Here is a 7,447-nt window from a genome sequence, read left to right on the forward strand (position 1 = left end):
ATTCTTCTTGAATGCATTTCTCATAACATAGAAAATTTTAATTGACTCAGCTTTTTGCTTCATTCCATTTCGTTAGCATTTTGAGATGCAAATAATACTCTAACAATATTAGTTATCGAAAATTTAATATACGGGTGGGTAACATATAATTTTTAAATTTTAGATATTTTGGTTTTATTAATTTTATTTCTTTTTTGAAAAGAGGAGTTTTTTTTCACTGGAAAGGTGGAAACCGGAAATACTAAAAATTTCATCAACAACTTTTAGAAGTTATTTTTAGTCAGAATTTTTATATTGTATGAAAAATATTTAAAAAGATGTCTAAATTTATTTATATGAAAAAATTTATTAAACTTTTTAAAAAAAGCGTAAAAAAAAAACCCACTCATCAAAATTAGGATTTTTCGAAAGCGTCCACTTTTTTGTTTTCTTAAAAAGTTTTTTGTTGTTTTGTATTTTTTTCCATTATTAATTAAACAACTTTTAAGAAAGTTTAAAAATTAGAAAAAGTCGTCTATAGAACAAATACTTTTTATTAAATTGTATACCTAAAAAAATCGTTTATAAAAATGTACAATTTTTTAATTTTTTTTTATTTTATATTTAAAAAAAATTTCCCAATTTTGAAACAACTCCTCATTAATTTTTTAAGTTAACGTCAACTTACCTACTCACATAAAAATTTTGGGGTAAAAACCCCTCGAAAGTGTCCCCTTTTTCTGTAAAAAAATGTTGTTGTTGTTGTTGTATTTCTTTCCATCATTTACGATGATATTGCGACGGTTTTTGGTAAAAAAAATGGTACAAAGTTTAAAAAATAGTAAAGTAGTAAAATGTATGACCATTTTTTTTACCAATTCGGAAGCTTTTTTTGTAGTTTAATTTTTATTGAACTTTAATATATTAAATATTTAACAAAATTTTATTTAAAAAATTATGAAAAATCGTATTTTGTGAAAAATTGATAAAAATATGAAAAATAAAAAAAAAAATATATGTAAAAATTTTTATTGTACCTACCTACATGTTGATATAAATACCGATATTAAATTATTTCGAAAAATGCCAATTTTTTGCTATTAAAACTTTCAAGACTTTTGTCAACAAATTTTCTGCGGTTTAAAAGAAATTATTCAATCTATAAACTTGCATAAAGAACCAAATGTCATTTCATTCATATTAAAGTTTTATAAAAAAAAGTTTGAATGAAAATAATAAAAAACGTTTTATTGAAAATCTCTTGCAGACTAAAATACAAAAAAATCATAAATGTGAACCAACCGCTAAAGAAAAAGCAAAGAAAATTTAAATATTTGAATAGAGTCTAAGTAAATTGAAAGAAATATATCCAAGCACAATATTATTTAAATAAATCTTGAGGAGCAGAATAAAGTTTAAGAGCAAGTAAATTTTCATACAAATAGATAAAGTTTTTTGTTTCATTGAATCCTTAAAGTGTAGAATAAACAGAACAATTCAAAAAATTTTTATTCTTTTTTTTTAGTGCGTCAAGTAATGAAAAAATGTTGTAAGGATGACTCCTGTTGCTTTAAATCACAACCTCTTCCGCGAGGATGTCGTAATCGCAAGTCGAGAAATGCAAAAAAAAATGCCGGACAGAAATATTTCTTACTTGACAACTTTGTATCTTCTTGCTTGCTATTTGGACATGGATTTATTGCATTTAATTTTGCACCAGCTCCCATCGCACTTCTGTTGAAGGGAGATTTTTCTGTTTTTTTTTTTAGTAAAATGTTATAAAGAATAACAACTTGTAGTCGAGTGCGAGAGAAAATCCATTTTAATATTCATGTTTAAGAGATATAAAAAACGAGTACTAAAAGCGTTGCAGTGGAAGCGAATATTAAATTGTAATAATATGTATGAGAGATGTCATATTTTATGGTTGATATGTGTGTGATTTAGAGTTGCCTTGTGCCTTCTCGCCACACCATAGACCGTACTAAATGCATGCATTTATTAAACGCATCATGGTGTAATCAAGAATAATTACAAGCAGCAGCGTGACATGTCGTATAGCGTGATTTTGACAATTATTATTATCATTATTAAACGATATTGTGTAAAACGAGGCAAGAGAGAAAAATAAGAAATAAACTAAATGTCATGCCGGATAGAAGTAAATGAGACTAAAAATCGATTTGTTACCGATTTATGCAGCAAAATGTGCTGAGAGATTGATTATTTACAATTTTTCACCTTGAATCGATTAATGAAACTTTCGAAAAATTGGTTATGTAACCAACACTTGTTTAATTGTGACTTCCAAATATGAAGAGATTGATTGTCCAAAAGCATCCCACCATCATCACAATAAATTAATGAATCTGACAGAAGAGAACCTTATTATTGATTGTTAACCAATTGACTCCAATAATTCATTTTTTGTTGTTGTGTGTCTTTTTTTGCTGTCATCGACCATATTTTTCAATTTAAAACTTTAACGTGTCTATTGCTGGTGTTTCTTTTTGTTGTGCATGACACAAAAAATAACGTAAATTATTTGTGAATGCCTTTCTTTGATGCTCTCCACACAACAATGCCAATGAGGGTGGTCGTAAAGCGGACACAAGAAGAGTGAAACTAATAATTTTGTCAACTTAATGTCTACTCACAATTTTATTTTTTTATCTTTTTTTTTGTGTCATCGTCATATTATTTACAGTTTACTTTATCTGTACCTTCCAATTTGAACGGGCAGAAATGTCGCTCGATTTTGATGGATTTTGTGAATGTCTTCGGTATTCCCGCGATAATCGACGAGACAGTTGCCAGCATGTCTGAAAGTCGCTCCATCACAAATTAATTCGCAGATATTCTCGAAGGTGATGCCATTCGTTGAGCAAACAGGTGCCACGGTATTTGGACAACTGTCGCACTCAATTTCCACCGCTAGCCGATAAATTTCGTGCTCAATGACGCCATCAATCTCCGCTGACAAGATGATTGAAGGCAACGTGATGATGACACAGAAAGATAAAATTAATGATGAAAATATTTGTTGCATGGCTTTCGCACTAATTATTGCTACCGATCCACCTTTGGTGACAGTGTGACACTGAATGAAGTGAGACTTTTTTTTAAAAATAGCGATGAAAATTCGTATTAATGAGCCGTTAATTATAGCACAGTCCATAAATCAATAATTAAAAATCGTTTAATTGCTGTTAATTGTTTATTTTGATAATTCAATTTAATGTAGAAGTGAGTTGAGTCACACGCGTAAAAATATTTTGATTTTTAATCGTTTAAAAAATTAAAATGAATGACAGTCGATGAAGATAAAATATTTTGCATACTCATCAAATCATATTGAAGTTTATTCAATCGAATAAAGTACGAAAAAAATGATTGATATTTTTTTTATCGAATTTTAATAAATGCTTAAAATAGGTTTAAAAATTAAAAGGATTTAAAAATCACAAAATAAATTCAGAGTCAAAAAGAAGTGCGTCATCATTAAAATTTAAGCTTTTATTTGAATTCTATTCAACAAATTTTCTCTCTTCAAGGTGAAACAGGATTATGCTTTCCAATAAATAAAATAAAAATTCATAATAAAAATGATAAAACCGTGAAAAGAAGCAAACAAATTAAACAGAAAAATAAAATAAATTTCTGCACGAGCGCGGTTAATTAAGAAAATTGTAGTGTGAGGCTAATATATTACGGTAATTGTTGGACGAAGTTTTTTTTTGCAAATTAATTGCCTCTAAAACTCGTCGATTCATTTCCAGTTGAGCCGATCAATTATCATTTTATTGGCACTGTGTTGATTAAGTATGTCACATCTGTCTCTTTTTCATAGCAGAATAAATAATAAAAACAACGCGCATTAATTAGTCCAGTAGTTGTCACACTATTATTTCATCATTTATTTCTAGGAATAAAATAATAATTCTGTTTTGAATGGAATTTATTGGATTTTCTGTATTCACTGTCAAATCAAGTGACATTGAAAAATAATATTTGTTTTTCTTTTTTTGCGTTTTTCAACTGATTAACAATAAATAAAATTCAAATGAATTGAAATGCAATTTATTTACAGTGAATGAATTTCATCAGGGGTGTAGCAAGGTCATAGGGTGCTGGGGATGGTCGTGCCCCCCCAGAAATTTTTATTTTCAAAGGAAATTTTCGGAATATGGGTGGGCAAAAAATATTTGCTCTGTGTGCCCCCCAAAAATCCGAAAATTTTTAAGTTCAAAAAAAATTTTTTTTCATTACGATTTTTTCAAGTTTTTGTATTTGTATTGTTAGTTTAAGGTCTAATTTGCACATTTGTGACATAAAATTACCAGATTTGTTAGTTTTTAGCTTCAAAATTGTGAAATGCAAAATTTTAAGAAAAAATAATAATTTTTATCAATCTAAGCAAATTTTTTAGTTAAATAGGATGTTTTTTTCGGCTAGCTATGCTACTGAGCAAGGTAAAAAATTTTATGGGGCATGGGGGCACTTGTTGATATGACAAATGAGAATATTGACACAACTCACTTTTTTTTTATTTCATCTACTTAGAGGGAAGGACGTATCGTAAATTAATTAAAAAATTTATCTGATACTAAAGTTAATGTTAATCGCATACGATTTGTTGCTTCCATTGTAGGTTGAACAAACTTAGGCTTCTTTATCAGCACACTTTGGTAGGTATTCCAGACTACTTTTCATAGCCGGGGTTGAGAAAGCTGATGACTCCGTAGCGTTTAAAAACGTTTGCGAAGAGTTGAACGCCATTGTGTGGGCTTAAATCAATAGAAATATTAATCAGTTTTGCTGACATCAGGAATTCAAGTCGTGAAAACAATAGTTTTTTCTGAATCATTGTGACGACTCAAAGTAGGAACACAAACCCCAAATTTAATGCGTAAGCGCGAATTTAGTTGTTCAGCTTCAACCTGTAATATATTCAATCATTTTAATTTAATTTTTCTTTTTGTACAATATTTTATTTTCTTTCCTTAGATGTACGATGTTTCACATTTTTTTCTTCTTTAAGGTTGTTTTGAATTCGGTTAAAGATATGTATTCTGTTCAAACGTCTTAACTACTTTTTGAAATATTAATTCCTTACATTTTTGTCTTCGTCGCCCATCATTTGTCAGGACACTAAAAATTTTGAATGGGGCCCCGTCTATGACTTCACTGTGAACCTACGTCCCTGTCGATCATTATTTTTTTCAAGCTGTTAGTTTTAACGAGTCTTTCAAACAGTTCAAAATGAATTCAAAATTGCTCACGCAAATAATTTTCTCAATAATATTTCTTCTCATCACAGTATCCGGTGGATCAAACAAAACTGATGTGGAGTCCTGTGAATGTGATGCCTTTGCATCATTTGTAAAATACTGCGGGACAGATGGACGCACTTACGATGGTTGTCAAGTAAAATGTGAAAATATTGAAACGGTCTCCATTGGTCCATGCTCTGAAAAGGAAGATCAATAACAAATTTTATGTGAAACAAAAATAGTTGTTCCAACAGTCATAAATGTTGGTGATAATATGATAAATTATTACTTACTGAATAAAAAGTCAATTTCACGTCAGCAGATGTTGCTTCCGAGTCTGCTTGTACTTTTTTTTTTGGTGAATTACCGTTAAAAGTTATATTGATGTTCACTTTTTTTTCTCTATGTCAGAAAAATTGTTTAAAAAAAAGCTTTACTGAATAGGGGAACATGCCGAAGGTAAATTTTAATGCGTAACTAATTTAGCTGTACCGGTGGTAGTTGATCCTAGTTCTTTTTTTGTTCAAAACGATTCAAAAGTTTATTTACATTTTGTCATTGGTGTTAAAATTGTAGATGTTCAAAAGATACGATTTTTGTACATCTTTTTTGTTTTATGTTTATAACTGAAAATTTAACACTTTTATCACCTTTTTCAAATTAGAATTTGGAACAATCAGAAGCATAGATAATCACAAATAAACAATCGCCTTCCTTTCTTTTAATGTTGACCTCCTTCAGATATTTATCCTTTTATTTATCAACTTCTTAACTTGGCACGTCAAAAATCCGTTAAAATTCACATTTCTCGCTTGTACGTTTCAGTTGCAACCCCTGAAAATTGTTCTGCCTTATCGAATCGTAAACTAACAAAAAATTGGAATACGTAGAAAATGATGCCAGGTAAATTAAATTTGTTCTATATAATAAATTCAGATCTAATTCAAACAAACAACGACGTGTGTAGTAGTGCCGTGTTAAGGATCCGCATCTGATCTTGAAACCGGTAATGATTATTAAAATGATTGTTAAACTTAAAAAGCGCATCAATATGCGTTACTACACGCCAAATTTTTCCGAGTATTTTTTATGCTCACTCAGTTATCTACGCTCCGAGTGTATTTATTGTTTCATTTAGAAAAGTTCGTCTTTCATTAGAGACTTGATGTCTGGATGTGCCATGTTTTTTTTTGTTGGTGCAGTAATCAATCAGGGATGCTTATCATATTTGGTCAATTATTCCCATATTAGTTGAAGAAAGTAAACAAGAAAATTTCTCTCTCAGGGAAGCAAATTCCACTGCATCTAAATCGATTTTCTGTACTGTTTTTTATGAACAAACATAAAATTGTGGGAAAGGTTTCAAGCCCAATAAATTAGAAATGGTAAATAGGATAAACAGTTTTATGCACATTCTTAAGCCTTTCAATTGTTAATTTGTTACAGAAACTACGCTTAATTAATTATTTTATTATTCACATCTTTTATTAGTTTCTCCATTTAGTTGACGTCAAGAAGTTTATAAGTTTTTTTTTATCAAACTTTTCCTACGGCTATTTAAACTTTTCAGGTGGAATAATTTACTTGGACATGCTAGAACTATTTTAATAAAATTATTTCCTGGACTATAAACAACTTTATTAAGGAAATTTGGCTCGTCATCTATGCAAAATTTAAGCTGTAACGATAATTGCTTAGGAAATAATTCAATTGGAAATTTATGGACAACAATATTGATTGAAATGCAGTTCATTAAGAAACTCAGTGTGAGACTAAAAAACAATTTAAACTCGAAAATTTCTTTTAAAAAAAGTCCTTGTCTCGTGTCATGTCAGTCTGTGCCTCAAAATTTATTTTTTATTCTAACTTTTAACACCACATAATCTCGTTTCTAATAACATGGCAATAACGGTAATCCTCTTTTTGCACAAAAAAATAGATAGATAAAGGAAACATCATAATTGAAAAAATTGAAATGTTTCAAAAATATTTTAATTTACAAATTTTGACTTCTTACACCTTATTAACTTGTCGAATAGATTTTCTATGTTTGATTGTTTAAAAAGATTAGCATCAACTTTTGTCTCCATTAGAAAAAAAAGGTAAGATACAAAAATAATATAAACACGTCATTTTTTTTTGCAGACACATTGTTGTCCTATGTTTTTGTCGAACCTTTTTAGACATCATACGAA

Source organism: Culicoides brevitarsis, chromosome 1 (assembly GCF_036172545.1).
Source record: "Culicoides brevitarsis isolate CSIRO-B50_1 chromosome 1, AGI_CSIRO_Cbre_v1, whole genome shotgun sequence".
NCBI classification, from domain to species: Eukaryota; Metazoa; Arthropoda; class Insecta; order Diptera; family Ceratopogonidae; genus Culicoides; species Culicoides brevitarsis.